Here is a 22,341-nt window from a genome sequence, read left to right on the forward strand (position 1 = left end):
TTTTGCAGTACTTGGGCCCTCTCCCTGCTGTGGCCTCTCCCGTTGCGGAGTACAGGCTCCGGACGCGCAGGCTCAGTGGCCATGGCTCACGGGCCTAGCCGCTCCGCGGCATGTGGGATCTTCCCGGACTGGGGCACGAACCCGTGTCCCCTGCTTCGGCAGGCGGACTCTCAACCACTGCGCCACCAGGGAAGCCCTTCTGGTCACCTTTGATGAGGCTGGTTAGCCTGTTTATAGCCGACTCTCCTTCAGCCTCATTTACTGCTGAACTAAACTGGGGAGATGAGAGCAGAAAGTGGCTATGGCAGATGTTGGAATCTTTTCCAAGAAAGTGCCTAATAAAGAGATGCAACTGTATCACAATTAATTCCAGTAATAGGCCTGCTAGTGAGTGCTAGGTCAAACAGCATTTAATGGTGAATTCTGGGGTATATGTGAGAAGAAATGAAGTACTATTTACACAGGATCAAAGACAACCCTTATCAGGTGGCAAGGAATTACTGTATCTTAGGGAGGAGATACTGGTACATACTTATAAATAAAGATATAAATTTAAATGAAACAAATTGGGAAAGGGTCAAGTTTCTGGTATCACATAAATATGACTAGAGTCCCTTTTTTTTTCCCTTATAAATGTGAAGCCACTGATCAGTAAGTCTTTATTACCTGCCAAATAATTCACATTATACGATAGAGTAAGGCCATTTTTCTATCTTTATTTCTAATATCCCATTAGAGTATGATTCCAGATGGCAGAGTTTTACATTAACTTTTTATTATGATTAGATACATTTGTGTTGGGGAAATTTAATGTGAAGTGTGGGATCTTGCTCTTTAGCATATTCTGGTTATATTTTTTTTTTACCTTGTTAAGAATAAGACCTTCGAGATTCTTAGAAAAGAAATTAGAAAAAGTTAAAATATTATAAATCACTAAAACTTACAAAACACTTGAAAAATATGCAAGAATTTTGTTTTGTTGTTTTTAATTAAAGAGCAAGGAACTGAGTTAAGGAAAGTTTAAGTGACTTGCCTAGGGTCATTCACAGCTAGTCAGATACAGGGTCAGACATCCCTGACAGTTTATCACATACAGTTCTTTTATGATCTTATCAAAACTAAAGTCATGCATATTCCAAAAGGATAATGTCTCCAAACTTTCCCACATTCTTAAATTTACAAACGTTTGTCATTTATGGAGGAATGTTCCCCTTTATATTAATATTCCCAAATAAAGATCAGCCTTAAAAATGTTCAATGGCATTTCTTCATGCACAAAAAGATTTTTATCCTTCACAGGAGAATACCTCACACCAAAGGGTAAGTAGAAAACAAGAAAGACTCATAGAGATGCCTGTGCTTGTGGCATGCAAGCTGTCTTTTCTCATCCTTTAGGTAAATTCCTGGCTCGTGCCTAACACTCTCTCAGAGAACTGGATTGAAAGCTGAGTCTCAGGAAATTGCAAATAATTACATGTCCCGAGCCTTATGGTCTCACATGAACAGTTAAATACTGAATGTTAACTTTAAGATTACCGAGGTTCAATTTGGCACTATAATAGTGTCGATAGCACTTACTATACTCAATTTTGGGGAAAATTTTTTTCTACCGGTAGCAAAAATAACTGTCAGCCATATGTGTATGCATACAAAATTAAGTACTCTATCTACAACCGTATGCCTTAGCAGTAATTTGCTCTTGTTGGGCATCTTTTACTAAATTAAGATAATTTTCCTCATGTGGCAGAGGTGGGGTTAAAAATTTCACTAACAGAAAGATTTATTTTGGCTATAATACATCAACACAAATATTTTTGTCTAGCTTTCTTTTCAATGGCTTGAAATTTAAAGAATCAGATAAATTATTTTACAACTTTTATTTTTATATTTATTTATATTCAGGAGGTTATTTTCATTTTTTAATTGAAGTACGGTATACTAATTTCCAAAAAGAAGCGTAAGCAACTATTCATAAACACACGTTTATAAGGGTGCCCATGGTAACAACAAATATTGACAGAAATATCATAATTGAGGTATAATTTATCAAGAACGAGCAATAAAATAAGTACTAAAAGCTACATTTATCTTTATTTAACATGAAAGAAACTTTCATGTTAAATTTATTGTACTCTTTCTTTTGGATTAGGAGCTTTTCTGAAATACAGGAATGCTTAGTGATGATCAGTAAAATTATTTAGATCAGTAAAAGAAATTTTTGAAATTACTTGGGAAAATATATACTATATACTTTGAGATTATTTACCCTCATTATTTTTATTTCTTAAAACAAGTCAATAGTAAAGCTAAGACTCCTTTGTTCAGTTAGTGATGAAGAACAGCTCTTCTTCTTTTGACAATAAATCCTTGATCAAAATGTTGTCCCTGCCACACCACTACCACTTATTAGCTGTGTTAATCTGATATGGTCACTTAACCTCACCAAAACGTCAGTCTCTTTCTTTGAAGAACTAGCATTCTATTACTATTAGAAGAAAAATGTAAGATTTAGAAATTATGTTGAATAAAGCATCTGATCTACCCATGGCTCTCAATGAATGGCAGCTCTTATTATATGAGTTCATATCCTATCAGAGAACAAAGCAATAATTTATATAAATTTAAAAACCTAAGAAAAAATGAAATGTATATATAATCTATCATCAAGCACCTTAAGATAAAATAATTTAGAATTCCACATTACTTTCTATAATAGGAATATAAACACAGCTAGTGATGGCTAAAAAGAATTTTAACCACTTTATTAAGGTATGGTTGACGTACAAATAGCTGTACAAATTTAACGTATACAACTTGATGAGTTTGTAGATAAATATACATATGTGAAACCATTATCACATTCTGTTCTGTAAACATGTGCATCAGTTCCAAAAGTTTCCATCCACCCTCAATGTTTTTGAAGATGATGATGATAATTTGTGATAAGAACACAACAAAAATCTACCACCCTAGTGAATTTTTAAGTATAAGATATAGTATTACTAGCTATAGGCACTATGCTGTATGGTATAAGCTTAACATTTTTGTTTCTTTTCTTTGAATGTAGTGGAAAACCTTACAATTCTTTATATCCAGGTCGTATGTGCACTAAGAAACTAATGCCACAGTAGGATAAAATCCTACATATTTCATTTAAATATACTTTTTGTTGATTTAATTTCAATTTTTTGTAAAACTTTCTTTAAAAGCAATCCACTGAATTAAAGTATGGGGCAAAGTACAATGATGTAAGGTGTTGATGTAAAGTGATGGTCATAAATCATGTTATACTCAACACGTGAACACAACTTCATCTGTAATTAGAAGAAAAAACAGAAGATAAAGAAAAAAAATCTCAGCATGGATAATGTGAAACATAAAGAGGAGGTTATTTTTAATAGCATTTTGCAATATCTTTTTATTCTTTTGGCTACAAAATAGAGCAATAATACACATAAAACTAAACTGCAAATGGCTTGTTATTGTTCCAACTATTCCTTTGAAATGCAGTGTATTACAAACAATATTTGCTAGGGACATTTTCTTTTATTTGGTGGAAAATGGCCATAAAAGCAAAGATGTTTCCTTTGAGGAGCATGAATTATTATACTACTTTAAATAGTTCCTACTTGAGATAGCAAAACAGCTTAATCTTTGAATATTATGTGTAGACACAGTGTTTTATTCAAGCATCGTTTGTTCATATAAACAGCTATTTTTATGTAAAATTTTTTAAGCACAAGGTTAAAAGACTGTTAATATATTTTTCTTTTTCTTCTATTGAAAATTTGGTGGAAGTCTAAACTACATTTTAAGAATGTAACAGTCTAGTCATTTTAAAAAACAAAAAGTTTAGGGATTTTACCTTTCAAAAACCCAAACCAAACCAGTCGGATTACCCGTAAAATTGTTTAGAACCAAGGGAAGAAAAAAGGCAACACTTTGACCTCTATATAAAATATCAAATCAATTATCACACCTGTAAATAAACCAAAGAGGATCCATGAAAGCAGATAAAGATTCCAAATCTCAAGGTACTGTAACAACTACCTAATAAATGTGATCGGAAAAGGTTATCTTGAACAAAGGCTCCTTGGAAGCACATAAATCATAGAAATAATTGTCTCTGTATGGTGACAGGGGCTTAGGAAGTGAACTACTTTAGGAGTATCCTCCAGAGATCCTCAACCATTTATGAGCTGCACCATCATTCCTACAAAAGACAAGATGGTTACTCTAGTTGAGTCAACCATACAAGCGCTGTATTCAAAAGAAGAAATGAACTGTGCACAAAAAGGCTAATATAATGTAGTACTGACATGAAATAAATACTTAATGTCTAGGTTTTTATAAAGAAATTGCTTGGGACCCTTTTTTTCTGATTTATTCACTAAAGCACATTCTTACAAAGAAAAATAAGGAGGCAAGCACAGAATGTTTATTGGATGGTAGCACTCTTCTGAAGTTTTGTTGTTGGTTTCATTTTTTTCAGGTTGGAGCTCAAGGCAGGCTACCCCAGAATATGACACAATGGCATATTGATTATTTTGAATTACAGTTACTCAAGAAGTGGCCAATGCATGGAGGACACTCTGACCCTCCTTTATGTCTCCCTGAAGACAAGAAATAAGTCTCCCATGTGAAAGGTGCACTCCCTGCATCTGACAGTCGAAGCACACCCCTATCGCCAGAGATCAGGAATTCAGGCCAAGAAGCCCCTATAAACAACCTTCTTACTTCTTTAATTTACTACCCCAACCTCAAACTCTGTTTAGATTCTTCACTAATTGAGCACCCAAAACTTAAGTTTCTTTGTCCTGTCAATTCCTCACAAGTTTATTGTTTCTTTGTCTAAAAAGCATAAAAGCTGTCTGCTTTGGCCACTTCTTAGGTCCCTCCCATTTTTATGAGATCTCTGTGTGCACAAATTAATTTTTTTCCTTTTTTTTTTCTCCTGCTAATCTGTCTTGTGTCAATTTTATTATTATTCCAGCCACAAGAACTCAAGAGGGGTCATGGGGAAAGTTTCCCTTCCCCAACATTCACATAACCTAGCTACATTGTGGCCACCATGTTAGGTGCTTAGGATATAATAAGATTGAATCCCTGTCTTCACAAATTGTATATTCTAAGAGGGGACAGAGAAAAATAATTGGAAATAGAAAGTTGCTTCACACTGTAATGAATATTATAAAGGTTCTCATTATGGAGTGCTTCCTGCATTTAAACTAAGACCTGAGGGACGAGTAAGAAATTACCAGGGGAGGTGAGTGAGAAGCAAAGTGTTTAAGGAAAAGAAGATAAAATGAGAGTCCAGGGAAGAAACAGAGAAAATGAAAAACTGGGGAAGCCTAATAAATCCATATTGGCAAGGGTGAAGAGGGTAAAGAGAGGTAAAAGAGGCAGAAAAGCAAAGGACTCTAACAAGTGACATTGCATGCTGGAAGTATGAGTTTGTACTACAGGACAAAGAAAAGGTATTACAAGTTTTTTAAAAAAGAAAGTGATATGATGAAACCTGCAAATTTGAAAGATCTCACTGGTAGCTGTGTGGAAAATAATTGGAAAGGCCAGAGTAAAAAAGATAATTTAGGAGGCCATCCCATATTTCAGGTAGAATATAATAGTGGGCCTAAATTAACCCAATGTTAATGGAAATGGAAATATGTGAATGGGCCCGAGATATATTTTAAAGGTTGGAATTAACAGGACTTCATAATTGATTGTTAACTTTTTTTAAGATTGTGCTGCGATTTTGCTGACCATGATTCTTTCTTCCCTTAACTCTGCCTGTTGTACTGAGGGTCAAATTTAAATGTGGTTCACTGTAAATTTCAAGTGAGTAGATCTAATTGGTGAACATTTTGAAAGTAGTTATTGTCTACTATCCAGTTTATTTTATGCTTAAGAAAATTATTATCTCTCTTACAGTTGAGGTACCAGAAATGCCAATACTGCAAATAAAAATGGGAAAGGAGCAGAGCTAGGTGAATAGTATGAGCTGAAATGGAGGAGACCCTTCCAGTTTCTAGTGATCGTTTTCTTTCCACTCTAGTGCATCATTTCTCATCCTTTGGCCATCATGGGGCTGTCTAGCCCCTAACTGTTCCCTCCTCATACTTCCCCTATTTTGTTCTTTGATTCCATTAGTGAACAATTATAGTAAAGACTGGCTAGTCCTCAGATAAGTGCCTGAGATGGAGATATTGTGAGTTTCCAAAGTGCAAGAGACACTTGCCTTGGAGTGGGGGTGGGGTATGAGGAAGGATTGTGTCAGCAAAAGAAGGCTAGAGTAATCTCCAAGCCTCCACACTCACGTGGAGGAATAGAAGCTAGGTGCCTGGACTTTGTCTCTCTCCCACCTTCCTCAGTTACATACTGCTAAGTCAGATATCTGATATTCTTAAGAGGATAAAAGATGAAATCTCAGAGAAGAAATATGAAGCATCTGAGGGGTGTGAGAACTTTGGTTAAATAAAAAAAAAAAGAAAAAGATGTATATGAGGGGAGCCACAATTAATAGGGTAGAACAAAAGATTTTAAAGGCACAATAAATTCCATCAGGGAGATAAAAAGAAAACTGGATATGAAAAATGTAATTTATGAAGTACAGATTTCAATAGTTGGATAGATGGAAGAATGTACTCAGTATAAAAACAAACTGTTAAGTTGGAAGATCAAATTTAGATCTCTCACAGAATGAGATCAAAGGATGGAAATAATAAGTGAAGAGCTAAGACATCATAATTTCTCATCTTTGGTACTATGTACATTTGTACTGGATAATGTTTTTGCTGTGAGGGGCTTTCTTGTGCATTACCAACATCCTTGGTCTCTCCTCACTAGATGCCAATAATCCTCATGTTCCAACAACCAAAAATCTTCAGACATTTCCAAATGTCCCCGAGTGACAAAATGCTCTAATGGAGAACCACTGAAATATTTGGATAAGAGAAGTACAAGTGGGCATAACTGTCTCTTATGAGTCTCAGGCAGTGAAAAAAATAGAGGTGAGGAAGTAAAGAATTAAAAAAAATTATAAACATCACAGAAATTGTTTGTGGACTACCAAATAATAGTGATTTTTTAAAAAATACATACATACATTATATTGATATTATGGTTAAAATTTTAAATATCAAATCAAAATTTAAATTATAATAGCTTTCAAAAAGTAAAAGCAGATCAACTAAAAATTAGCAAGTGTTAGGTATCATTCATATCAAGAAGCAGAAGTAAGAAGACGATAAAATAATATTTCAGTGTTAAAGGAAAAGAACTTTGAGCTAGGGATGCTATTTTCAGCTGAAAAACAATTAAATCTGAGGCCAAAACATATGTGTGCTCTGGTATAAAAAGTCTTAGGGGCTTCCATGGTGGCGCAGTGGTTGAGAATCTCCCTGCCAATGCAGGGGACACGAGTTCGAGCCCTGGTCTGGGAAGATCCCACATGCCACGGAGCAACTAGGCCCGTGAGCCACAACTACTGAGCCCGCGCGTCTGGAGCTTGTCCTCCGCAACAAGAGAGGCTGCGACAGTGAGAGGCCCACGCACAGAAACGAAGACCCAACACAGCCAAAAATAAATAAATAAATAAATTTAAAAAAAAACGTCTTAGAAGGCACACAGCACACACAATAGAGATCCTTTTGAAATAACATTTAGTAGATATTGCAAGCATCAAGAGCAATAAATCCAAGACATAGAAATGAAATATGGGAAGTAAGGGGGATAAAGGTGTTACCAAGTTTGCTACGTCTAAGTGAGCGAGACTTAATAAATAAAGTATATCCCTAAAAATCCAGAGTGAAGATTTCAAAACCTACCAATCTGGTATGTGTATATTGCATGGAGAGAGGTACATTTTGAGGAAGAGGGGTTAGACAGTGAGGTAGATTCTTACTTTGTTTAGGATAAAACAGATTTCTGGCTGGATAATTTTACTGATAAATGCCAAAAAAACCCTTCAAGATAATATCTCAAGTTGTTCCAGAAGTTTGAAAGAAGAGAAGCACTTAAAAAAAAAAAAAGTACAAAATTGACATCCAAACTAGATGAAGTAGAAGAAGTAAACCACAGACCAATTTAATTTATGGGCTGAGATGTTAAAATTCAAATAACTGAGAACTACCATATGATCCAGCAATTCCACTCCTAGGTATATATCTGCAAAACATGAAAACACAAATTCGAAAAGACACGTGCACCCCAATGTTCACAGCAGCGCTATTTACAATAGCCAAGGTGTGGAAGCAACCCACGTGTCCAACAATAGACTAATGGATAGAGAAGATGTGGGATACACACACACACACACACACACACACACACACACACACACATGCAATGGAATATTACTCAGCCATAAAAAGAATGAAATTCTGTCATTTGTAGCAACATGGATAGACCTAGAGAATATTATGCTAAGTGAAATAAGTCTGAGAGAGAAAGACAAATACTATATGATAACACTTGTATGTGGAATCTAAAAAATAATACAAACAAATGTATATAGCAAAACAGAAACAGACTGACAGAATACAGAAACAAACTAGTGGTTATAGGGGGGAAGGGGCAAGTTAGGGGTATGGGATTAAAAGGTGGAAACTACTATTATAAAATAGATAAGCGACAAGGATATCTTGTATAGAAAAGGGAATTATAGCCATTATTTTGTAATAACTTTTAATGGAGTATATTTTGTAAAAACACTGAATAATTATGCTGTACACCTGAAACTAATCTAATACTGTAAATCAACTATACTTCAATTAAAAACCTATCAGAACAGCTGAAATAAAAAATACTGACAACACACACACACACACACACACACACACACAAAATAAAAACTCTAAATGAAAGATTGACTAATTGAATACCATTGTGCAATTTTAAAAACTACACTATAGTGTGATGTATATTTTATACCAGAAATGCAAGGATAACTAAAACTTAGATAACTTATAAGTACAAATATTTACATCAGAGTCAAAGGACAGAAAGCACATGATTTCTGTGATATGATATATAAATGATATATAAAATATATTCATTATTTTAAAAGAAAATTACAAACAAGGGTTAGAATTAAACTTTCATAACTTAATATTGCTGCTAAAAAGCTAAGTATATATCACATTCAATGGATAAACTTTAGAGGGAGTCTTTCTAAGATCAACAACAGCATAAGGATTGCCCTCTATCATTACTACTGTTTGGCACAGAACTAAAAGTCCTAGATAATGCACATAAGTCAAGAAAAATAATGCAGCATATATTTGGGGAACTAAGAGATATAACTGTAGCTTTCACTAGTTAATATGTTTATTTATATAGACAATTCAAGATAACCACCTAATCATTATACCTAAATAGAGGAGGTTACTTAATATCATTCTTTATATGAGCAATTAATAACCAAAAAATGGAAGATACCATTTACGATACAAAGAGAAACTACAACCAATCTTTTTCTAAAAATATATTAACCAAATAAAGACTATGAATTGCATATATAGAAGTTTAAAACTCTACTAAATGACATAAAAACACTCACCAAATATAGAGAAATTCTACGTTGATATATAAAACGATCTAACATTATAAAGATCTCAGTTCTCCCTATATTTATTTATACATTTAGGCAATTCCAATCTAAACCTCAAGAATTTTTAGGAAACCTCACAATCATTATCAATTCAAATTAATTAATTAATTAAATATTATGAATAGGTAAACAGCTATGAAGTGGAAGAGCAAAAACAGGGAAAACTACTGACTTTGCCAGATACTAAAGCACATTAAAAAGTCATAGTAATTAATAAAGCCTGTACTCTTGCACTTACTATTAAATAGAGTAGAGTAGCATAAATGATGGCTTAGAAACATACAATCTATAATGCAAAAAAAAATGAACTGTTTAATAAATGGTGTCAGAAAAAGTCTCATTACATGGAAGAAAATTCCCCTTCCTAGGCCATACATAAAAATTAACTCCTAGTGGGTGAAATGTCAAAATGTGAAACGGAAAACTTATAATGATAGGAAATAATATAAGACAATATTATTGGAACTCTGAGGTAGGAAAGCTTTCTAAAATATGACTATATCATAAATGCTAAAAAGAAACATAGGTATTTACTGCAACAAAATTACAGATATTTTAATCAAAGGGCATCATGGGAAAAATAATGGACTGGTGAAAGATTAGGAGAATATATTTGTAATGTCTTAAAATTATAGAGAATTGGCGACTCTTTCAAATCTTCTGGAAAATATAGAAAATCATATAGAAAATATGATAGATACAGTATAATAATATCCAACACAATAACAGATGCCAGGACCTTACTATTTATCAGTAATGCCTGTAAGTGTTTTATATTTATTTACTTATTCAGTAACATTAATAGAAAATTCACAGAAGGGAAAACCAAAGTGACTAATATGTATTTTGAAGAGATATTCAAACACATTAGAAAATAGATAAATGCAAGTTAAAACTATTGATTTCTACTTTATACACATCGGTTTGGCAAAAAAGTGCCAAGTAGGGAAATACTAAGTTCTGGGTATGAATGTGATGAGGACTCATACATTGCAAAGGGGACTATAAATTTGTGTAGCCAGCCTAGAAACAACCTGGTAATACTTCTTGACAGTATATATGTATGTATATTGCCCAGTAATTCCATTCTTGGGGCTGTTACACAGTGAAATATGAAGAAGATACAACATAATTGGTTAAAAACACAGGCTCTCAACGAAATGATTTGGGCTCATATGCTGTATCTTCCATATGTTAGCCTTTGAGCTTGGCCAAAATTTTTAAACTCTTGGTGTCAGTATTAAAATTGGTAAATGGAAATAACAGCAATGACAAAAATAATAACTATAATATTTGCCTGTTAGGCTTGTTATGGGTTTTAGCCATGACAACTTCTCAGGTCAGATCCTAGCATACAGCAAGAGCACAATTCATGGTTGCCATTTTATTGTTAAAATAACTCACATTTTATCAACCCTGACACAGAGAGGAGATGTACTAAATACACTAGAGTGGGTACCTGTGAGGTACAAGATTGAGAGTAAAGGAAAAATAAGGGAAAAAGGGAAGAGAAAAAACAAAGAGCAATAATAACAAGAATTGTCTTGCATGGATGGCTAATGACAATGTTTCATGAATCAAGATTATGATCAATTCATATTTATAACCTTTCTGTAACTGAAGTATTTCTGTAAAAAAAAGAAAAGAAAATGAGGATTGCTTATCTTTGAATGATCACAGTGCTGAGTAACTACAGGTACTCTCAAGGTTTTAAAAATGTATCCTTCTATATAGTGCTCAAGACAAAATTACTAAATCAGCATTAGGAATTATTTAAAAGAGAGAGGGTTAATATAAGCAAAAAAAAAGTTGTTGCAGCTGTTTTAGTGTATTCATTTGTTTCTAGGCCTGTACTCAAGGACTCACAGCAGCCAGCATGTGGGGCTCCTATGAAAAGACAAAAGGAAAAGAGGAGAGATGAAAAAGTGAAGAGGACAAAGGAAGGACATAGGAAACAACTGTGAAGTTATTTTTTAAGAAAAAGTAAATGTCAGAGAAAAACCTCCAAGAAAACCAAAATCTTGTTTTACTGTAAATAAACTAGCCAGCAAACAATGAACTGCACAATATATTAAAAAGTAGATAAACTGTAAACAGCCAAGGAGAGATAACTATTATAACTGTGCTCCCACTGAGTGTTCATAAGGAAACAGTCACACTTTGAACAATTTAACACATCTAGTTACATTCAGGTGTACACCTCTTTCAAACCTCTCTCGTTTTTAAATATGTAGAAAGATAGATTTTTAAAGTATTGAGAGTTTCTGCAGGTACTCAGCACTGTGCCTAGACCATAGAGTAGGCTTCGTGAATGTTTGCTAAACTTTGACAGCAACACAAGTATTTAAATGAAAGGTGCTGGGTCCTATGGTGTAATTATGTCCATCCCTTTTTCTGGAGAATACTCTCAGTTTCTCTCCCCATTCTCCTCACTTCTTTTCTGCTTTATCAAAGAACTGATATAGGGGGGGCAAGGCCAGGTATCTCTCTTCAATCAGTCAAAGTGAAAAATGGGAGGTTTTCAGAGGATCAAATAAGAGATTGAATGTGAGACCCTTGGCATCCTATGTGACATAAGAGAACATGCTTTGTAATTTGAAATAGCTCTTTTCATTCCTTTCTAGGTAACACACCTGAAGGGTAGTAAGGTTTCAAGTGTATATAAAAAAAGTGTCCAACCACAGCAGCAATTTTGAAAGTGGTTTCTTCATTCATAACTTTTAAGATTGTTTGTAAAAATAGAGACCATATTTCCTAAACAAGGAGACTCATGTTATACACATTGAAAGCGGTAAAATATTTCGTTTTGTATCTCTACTAGCTCTTTTGTAACACTACTACCAGGCAGCATTAAAGATGATCTCACTGTTAATCTTTACAGAATTGGAAAAGGTTTCTATATGAGGTCCTAGCTGTCTGTGAACTCTTTTTTTTTTCTTTACATCTTAATTGGAGTATAATTGCTTTACAATGGTGTGTTAGTTGCTGCTTTATAACAAAATTAATCAGTTATACATATACATATGTTCCCATATCTCTTCCCTCTTGCGTCTCCCTCCCTCCCACCCTCCCTATCCCACCCCTCTAGGTGGTCACAAAGCACCAAGCTGATCTCTCTGTGCTACGCGGCTGCTTCCCACTAGCTATCTGTTTTACATTTGGTACTGTATATATGCTCATGCCACTCTCTCGCTTTATCACAGCTTACCCTTCTCCCTCCCCATATCCTAAAGTCCATTCTCTAGTAGGTCTGTGTCTTTCTTCCTGTCTTACCCCTAGGTTGTTCGTGATATTTTTTTTTCCTTAAATTCCATATATATGTGTTAGCATACGGTATTTGTCTTTCTCTTTCTGACTTACTTCACTCTGTATGACAGATTCTAGTTCCATCCACCTCATTACAAATAGCTCAATTTTGTTTCTTTCTATGGGTCAGTAATATTCCATTGTATATATGTGCCACATCTTTATCCATTCATCCACTGAGGGACACTTAGGTTGTTTCCATCTTCGGGCTATTGTAAACAGAGCTGCAATGAACATTTTGGTACATGACTCTTTTTGAATTATGGTTTTCTCAGGGTATATGCCCAGTAGTGGGATTGCTAGGTTATATGGAAGTTCTATTTGTAGTTTTTTAATGAACCTCCATACTGTTCTCCATAGTGGCTGTACCAATTCACATTCCCACCAGCAGTGCAAGAGTGTTCCCTTTTCTCCACACCCTCTCCAGCATTTATTGTTTCTAGATTTTTTGATGATGGCCATTCTGACTGGTGTGAGATGCTAACTCATTGTAGTTTTAATTTGCATTTCTCTAATGATTAATGATGTTGAGCACTCTTTCATGTGTTTCTTGGCAGACTGTATATCTTCTTTGGAAAAATGTCTATTTAGATCTTCTGCCCATTTTTGGATTGGGTTGTTTGTTTTTTTGTTATTGAGCTGCATGAGCTGTTATAAATTTTGGAGATTAATCATTTGACAGTTGCTTCATTTGCAAATATTTTCTCCCATTCTGAGGGTTGTCTTTTGGTCTTTTTTTTTAACATCTTTATTGGGGTATAATTGCTTTACAATGGTGTGTTAGTCTCTGCTTTATAACAAACTGAATCAGTTATACATATACATATGTTCCCATATCTCTTCCCTCTTGCATCTCCCTCCCTCCCATCCTCCCTATCCCACTCCTCCAGGCGGTCAAAAAGCACCGAGCTGATATCCCTGTGCTATGCGGCTGCTTCCCACTAGCTATCTGCCTTACGTTTGGTAGTGTATATATGTCCATGCCTCACTCTTGCTTTGTCACAGCTCACCCTTCCCCCTCCCCATATACTCAAGTACGTTCTCCAGTAGGTCTGTGTCTTTATCCTGTCTTACCCCTAGGTTCTTCATAACACTTTTTTTCTTAAATTCCATATATATGTGTTAGCATATGGTATTTGTCTCTCTCTTTCTGACTTACTTCACTCTGTATGACAGATTATAGTTCCATCCACCTCATTACAAATAGCTCAATTTCGTTTCTTTTTATGGCTGAGTAATATTCCATTGTATATATGTGCCACATCTTCTTTATCCATTCATCTGATGATGGACACTTAGGTTGTCCCCATCTCCAGGCTATCGGAAATAGAGCTACAATGCACACTTTGGTACATGACTCTTTTTGAATTATGGTTTTCTCAGGGTATATGCCCAGTAGTGGGATTGCTGGGTCATATGGTAGTTCTATTTGTAGTTTTTTAATGAACCTCCATACTGTTCTCCATAGTGGCTGTACCAATTCACATTCCCACCAGCAGTGCAAGAGTGTGTCGTTTTCTCCACACCCTCTCCAGCATTTATTGTTTCTAGATTTTTTGATGATGGCCATTCTGACAGGTGTGAGATGATATCTCATTGTAGTTTTGATTTGCATTTCTCTAATGATTAATGATGTTGAGCATTCTTTCATGTGTTTGTTGGCAGTCTGTATATCTTCTTTGGAGAAATGTCTATTTAGGTCTGCCCATTTTTGGATTGGGTTGTTTGGTTTTTTGTGATTGAGCTGCATGAGCCGCTTATAAATTTTGGAGATTAATCCTTTGTCAGTTGCTTCATTTGCAAAGATTTTCTCCCATTCTGAGGGTTGTCTTTTGGTATTGTTTATGGTTTCCTTTGCTGTGCAAAAGCTTTGAAGTTTCATTAGGTCCCATTGGTTTATTTTTCTTTTTATTTCTATTTCTCTAGGAGGTGGGTCAAAAAGGATCCTGCTGTGTCATAGAGTGTTCTGCCTATGTTTTCCTCTAAGAGTTTGATAGTTTCTGGCCTCACATGCAGGTCTTTAATCCATTTTGAGCTTATCTTTGTGTATAGTATTAGGGAGTGATCTAATCTCATACTTTTACATGTACCTGTCCAGTTTTCCCAGCACCACTTATTGAAGAGGCTGTCCTTTCTCCACTGTACATTCCTGCCTCCTTTATCAAAGGTAAGGTGACCATATGTGTGTGGGTTTATCTCTGGGCTTTCTATCCTGTTCCATTGATCTATCTTTATGTTTTTGTGCCCGTACCATACTGTCTTGATTACTGTAGCTTTGTAGTATAGTTTGAAGTCAGGAAGCCTGATTCCTCCAACTCCGTTTTTCATTCTCAAGATTGCTTTGGCTATTCGGGGTCTTTTGTGTTTCCATACAACTTGTGAAATTTTTTGTTCTAGTTCTGTGAAAAATTTCAGTGGTAATTTGATAGGGATTGCATTGAATCTGTAGATTGCTTTGGGTAGTAGAGTCATTTTCACAATGTTGATTCTTTCAATCCAAGAAGATGGTGTATCTCTCCACCTATTTGTATCATCTTTAATTTCTTTCATCAGTGTCTTATAATTTTCTGCATACAGGTCTTTTGTCTCCTTAGGTAGGTTTATTCCTAGATATTTTATTCTTTTTGTTGCAATGGTAAATGGGAGTGTTTTCTTGATTTCCCTTTCAGATTTTTCATCACTAGCGTATATGAATGCCAGAGATTTCTGTGCATTTCTTTGTATCCTGCTACTTTACCAGATTCATTGATTAGCTCTAGTAGTTTTCTGGTAGCATCTTTAGTATACTCTATGTATACTATCATGTCATCTGCAAACAGTGACAGCTTTACTTCTTCTTTTCCGATTAGGATTCCTTTTATTTCCTTTTCTTCTCTGATTGCTGTGGCTAAAACTTCCAAAACTATGTTGAATAAGAGTGGTGAGAGTGGGCAACCTTGTCTTGTTCCTGACCTTAGTGGAAATGCTTTCAGTTTTTCACCTTTGAGGGCAATGTTGGCTGTGGGTTTGTCATATATGGCCTTTATTATGTTGAGGAAAGTTCCCTCTATGCCTACTTTCTGCAGGGTTTTTATCATAAATGGGTGTTGAATTTTGTCGAAAGCTTTCTCTGCATCTATTGAGATGATCATATGGTTTTTCTCCTTCAATTTGTTAATATGGTGTATCACGTTGATTGATTTGCGTATATTGAAGAATCCTTGCATTCCTGGAATAAACCCCACTTGATCATGGTGTATGATCCGTTTAATGTGCTGTTGGATTCTGTTTGCTAGTATTTTGTTGAGGATTTTTGCATCTATGTTCATCAGTGATATTGGCCTGTAGTTTTCTTTCTTTGTGACATCCTTGTCTGGTTTTGGTATCAGGGTGATGGTGGCCTTGTAGAATGAGTTTAGGAGTGTTCCTCCCTCTGCTATATTTTGGAAGAGTTTGAGAAAGATAGGTGTTAGCTCTTCTCTAAATGTTTGATAGAATTTGCCTGTGAAGCCATCTGGTCCTGGCTTTTGTGTGTTGGAAGATTTTTAATCACACTTTCAATTTCAGTGCTTGTGATTGGTCTGCTCATATTTTCTATTTCTTCCTGATTCAGTCTTGGCAGGTTGTACATTTCTAAGTATTGTCCATTTCTTCCAGGTTGTCCATTTTATTGGCATAGAGTTGCTTGTAGTAATGTCTCATGATCTTTTGTATTTCTGCAGTGTCAGTTGTTCTCCTTTTTCATTTCTAATTCTATTGATTTGAGTCTTCTCCCTTTTTTTCTTGATGAGTCTGGCTAATGGTTTATCAATTTTGTTTATCTTCTCAAAAACCAGCTTTTAGTTTTATTGATCTTTGCTATCGTTTTCTTCATTTCTTTTTCATTTATTTCTGATCTGATTTTTATGATTTCTTTCCTTCTGCCAACTTTGTGGTTTTTTTTCTTCTTTCTCTAATTGCTTTAGGTGCAAGGTTAGGTTGTTTATTCGCAATGTTTCCTGTTTCGTAAGGTAGGATTTTATTGCTATAAACTTCCCTCTTAGAACTGCTTTTGCTGCATCCCATAGGTTTTGGTCATCGTGTCTCCATTGTCATTTATTTCTAGGTATTTTCTGATTTCCTCTTTGACTTCTTCAGTGATCACTTCGTTATTAAGTAGTGTATTGTTTAGCCTCCATGTGTTTGTATTTTTTACAGATCTTTTCCTATAATTGATATCTAGTGTCATAGCGTTGTGGTCGGAAAAGATACTTGATACAATTTCAATTTTCTTTAATTTACCAAGCCTTGATTTGTGACCCAAAATATGATCTATCCTGGAGAATGTTCCATGAGCACTTGAGAAAAATGTGTATTCTGTTGTTTTTGGATGGAATGTCCTATAAATGTCAATTAAGTCCATCTTGTTTAATGTATCATTTACAGCTTGTGTTTCCTTATTTATTTTCATTTTGGATGATCTGTCCATCGGTGAAAGTGGGGTGTTAAAGTCCCCTACTATGAATGTGTTACTGTCAATTTCCCCTTTTATGGCTGTTAGTATTTGCCTTATGTATTGAGGTGCTCCTATGTTGAGTGCATAAATATTTACAATTGTTATATCTTCTTCTTGGATCGATCCCTTGATCATTATGTAGTGTCCTTCTTTGTCTCTTCTAATAGTCTTTATTTTAAAGTCTAATTTGTCTGATATGAGAATTGCTACTCCAGCTTTATTTTGGTTTCCATTTGCATGGAATATCTTTTTCTGTCCCATTACTTTCAGTCTGTATGTGTCTCTGGGTGTCTTGTAGACAGCATATATATGGGTCTTGTTTTTGTATCCATTCAGCCAATCTGTGCCTTTTGGTGGGAGCATTTGGTCCTTTTACATTTAAGGTAATAACTGATATGTATGTTCCTATTCCCATGTCTGTGAACTCTTGATTTACTACAATTTACTCCATTTAATGAAAGAGTACACAAAATGGTTTTCAATTGTCAGGATATACTTCAGACCAAAAGAAGAAAAAAAAGTCACTGAACATGTAAAGCAGTAATTTTAATGATATTTCCCAGTTTGAAACATAATGCATAATTTGTACTCACTATAGGAAATTTACTTTCTGCCTTGAGAAATCTTGTGATGCATTTTGAAGGAAAGGGAGAGAGAAAGAGAATTAGCATTTACATCTTCCCTCCTTTGTGTAAACTGCATGTTAGGTACTGCATATATATTAATTATCTCAGTTAATACTATTATAAACCTTGTGAAATTGCAGTTATTTGAGTTTTACAAACACCTCAGGGTAATTTGATAACTTGCCTAAGGTTATATGGCTAATATGTTCAAGACGTCGGTTAGAAAACAGGCTAATTTGACTCTAAAACTCATGCTTTTTAAATGTCAGTTCTCATCTTTTCTTATCTGCATTGCAAATTCTAATTAATGTTTTAAAATGAATTCATCGTAGAACCGGGTTGTTGCTGCTCGTGGAATCTACATATGTGGGTTATGACCTAATTCATTCCCTGTGAAGCATCATAACTTCTTATCAGGATACGATGCAAGAGGAGATAATAAAACCTGCCATATCTGTTCCCTGTAGGGAAGGCAAGTGTTTAATAAAATGGCTTAGTACGAGGTGTGAGAATTTCCAGAGGAATTTCTACTAGATCTTTTTGTCAACATTTGAAGATGGCTTCCCCAAACTGATGGCTCAGGTTTTCAAGGTAGTAGTAACTACTGCAGTTGTATACCAGATCATATACGATGTACCAGAAGTAAGCCCTTGTTAATGATTAAGGTGTGGGAGTGAGACCCAAACCTCAATCTGCTTATCATACAGGCTAGACGTTCAGAAATGTTCAGCATAACTAAATTCAGCCTAAGAGTCAATTATTCTCTTGCACTTGGCCTAGATGCAAGGTAACATTAGTATTCTCTGCATAATTTGTGACTTCAATGATATATAATCAATCCTTTTGCTTTTAATTTATTGGTCTATAGATTAAACATTTTGCAATCTTGTTTACTCAGGTCCAATTTTCTCATTTGACCTCAGTCTTAACTGACTAAAAGAAAATGTAAGCAGAAAGCATTTTATCACATTAATGCAACACTTGCAATTTGATTTAACAATATGATAGATGAAAGGATGAGGTTATTATCACAATGCATTTATCATCTTTTATGAATCCTCGCCTAAACAAAATTAACACTGAACCATTTCCAGTGAGGTTTCTAAAATGACTAGCCTTGCCAAGATAGGTTTTTGGCTCATAAATAACATTGATAGAAAAAATAAAATCACTAAATGCTATAAAAATGCAGTAGCAGGAATCACTGGAGTGTGGACATTAAGTACACTGCTCAAAATGGTATGCTCAAGTGTGCAAATCATTTGTCTGTATGACAGTACGCAGACTATTGCCACAAGACAAAGACAATTAACTTTTTAGATTATTTTGATATCTGGCAAAAACTACTGCTCAAGAAAACTCAAAGCTACTCACACCCATGTTAAATAATTCTATCATTAGAAAATGCACTGACTTCTTGCTATATTCAGGAATCTCCACTGTTAACGTTCCTGAGAGCAGTAATAATCCTACTATCCCTATCTCATACCAGGAAAGAAGTGATACTGTTTTTTTAGTGATCAATACAAAGAAAATTCTAAAATGTTTGATTAAATTTATACATTTTTTAACCTGTTTCATGGTAGAAAATGTATTTTTCTACATCTTCTTCTCTCCCATAGAATACAGCACAGCACCATGTGTGGAATAAGATATATATTTATATAAATATCTATCTATATATATAAATATCTATATACATCTATATAGGTATATAGATATATATATCTACTCATTAAATATGAGTCAGTTCTATCACTCTTCTTTCAATCTAATAATATAACATAGCTTTTAATTTCTACATAGTTTATCAAGGATTCAGATTTAAGCAATATTACTTAATTTTCTGATCAATGCCTGAATATCTTTAAGATCCTGATTTTGTATTCTATTGGGAGTTTCAAAAATATCATCAATTAGGCACTTGCACAAAGACTTAACAAAAAGTAACTTGAAAAAAAATGAAAAAAAAATTGAAAAAAAAGAAGTAGAGGCTTCAAGGAAGATGGCAGAAGAGTAAAACACAGAGATCACCTTCCTCCCCACAGACACACAAGAAATACAGCTACACATGGAACAACTCCTACAGAACACCTAGTGAATGCTGGCAGAAGACCTCAGACCTCCCAAAAGGCAACCCCCCCCCCCCCACGTATCTGGGTAGGGCAAAAGTAAAAAGACTAAACAGACGCAAAAGAATACGGACGGGACCTGCACCAGTGGGAGGGAGCTGTGAAGGAGGAAAGGTTTCCACACACTAGGAAGCCCCTTCGCGGGCGGAGATTGCGGGTGGTGGACGGGCTGCGGGGGAGAGCGCAGCCACAGGGGTGCGGAGGGCAAAGCGGATAGATTCCCGCACAGAAGATCAGGGCCGACTGGCACTCACCAGCCCAAGAGGCTTTTCTGCTCACCCGCCGGGGAGGGCAGGGCTGGGAGTTGAGGCTCGGACTTCGGTCGGATCCCAGGGAGAGGACTGGGGTTGGTGGTGTGAACACAGCCTGCAGGGGGTTAGTGTGCCACAGCTAGCCTAGCCAGGAGGGAGTACAGGGGAAAGTCTGGACCTGCCGAAGAGGCAAGAGACTTTTTCTTACCTCTTTGTTTCCTGGTGCTCGAGGAGAGGGGATTAAGAGCGCTGCTTAAAGGAGCAACAGAGACGGGCGTGAGCTGCGGCTAAAAGTGCGGATCCCAGACACGGGCATGAGACGCTAAGGCTGCCGCTGCCACCACCAAGAAGCCTGTGTGTGAGCACAGGTCACTATCCACACCACCCTTCTGGGGAGCCTGTGCAGCCCGCCACTGCCAGGGTCCCGGGATCCAGGGTCAACTCCTCCGGGAGAACACGTGGCGCGTCTCAGGCTGGTGCAACGTCACGCTGGCCTCTGCCGCCGCAGGCTTGCCCCGCACTCTGTGCCCCACCCTCCCCCTGGCCTGAGTGAGCCAGAGCCCCCGAATCAGCGGCTCCTTTAACCCCGTCCTCTCTGAGCGAAGAACAGACGCCATCCAGCGACCTACACGCAGAGGCGGGGCCAAATCCAAAGCTGAGCCCCTGGGAGCTGTGAGAACAAAGAAGAGAAAGGGAAATCTCTCCCAGCAGCCTCAGAAGCAGTGGATTAAAACTCCACAATCAACTTGATGTACCCTGCATCTGTGGAATACATGAATAGACAACGAATCATCCCAAATTAAGGAGGTGGACTTTGAGAGCAAGATTTATGATTTTTTCCTCTTTTTGTGAGTGTGTATGTGTATGCTTCTGTGTGAGACTTTGTCTGTATAGCTTTGCTTCCACCATTTGTCCTAGGGTTCTATCCGTCTGTTTTTTTGTTGTTTTTTAATTTATTTTTTCTTTCTCTTAATAATTATTTTTATTTTAATAACTTTATTATATTTTATCTTACTTTATTTTATTTTACTTTATCTCCTTTCTTTTTTTCCTTCCTTCCCTCCTTTCTTCCTTCCTCCCTCCCTCCCTCTCTCCTTTCTTTCTTTCTTTCTTTCTCTCTTTCTACTTCTACTAATTGTTTCTTTCTACATTTTCTCCGTTGTATTCTGAGCCATGTGGATGAAAGGCTCTTGGTGCAGCAGTCAGGAGTCAGTGCTGTGCCGCCAAGGAGGGAGAGACAACTTCAGGACACTGGTCCACAAGACACCTCCCATCTCCACATAATATCAAATGGTGAAAATCTCCCAGAGATCTCCATCTCAACACCAGCACCCAGCTTCACTCAATGACCAGCAAGCTACAGTGCTGGACATCCTATGCCAAACAACTGGCAAGACAGGAACACAACCCCACCCATTAGCAGAGAGGCTGCTTAAAATCATAATAAGTCCACAGACACCCCAAAACACCCCACAAGACGTGGAACTGCCCACCAGAAAGACAAGATCCAGCCTCATCCACCAGAACACAGGCACTAGTCCCCTCCACCAGGAAGCCTACACAACCCACTGAACCAACCTTAGCCACTGGGGACAGACACCAAAAACTACAGAAACTACGAACCAGCAGCCTGCAAAAAGGAGACCCCAAACACAGTGAGATAAGCAAAATGAGAAGACAGAAAAACACACAGCAGATTAAGGAGCAAGATAAAAACACACCAGACCTAACAAATGAAGAGGAAATAGGCAGTCTACCTGAAAAAGAATTCAGATTAATTATCGTAAAGATGATCCAAAATCTTGGAAACAGAAAAGACAAAATGCAAGAAACATTTAACAAGGACCTAGAAGAACTAAAGCGGAAACAAACAATGATGAACAACAATAAATGATATTAAAAATACTCTACATGGGATCAATAGCAGAAAAACTGAGGCAGA

The sequence above is a fragment of the Grampus griseus genome, assembly GCF_964374135.1.
Source record: "Grampus griseus genome assembly, chromosome: 6".
NCBI lineage: Eukaryota > Metazoa > Chordata > Mammalia > Artiodactyla > Delphinidae > Grampus > Grampus griseus.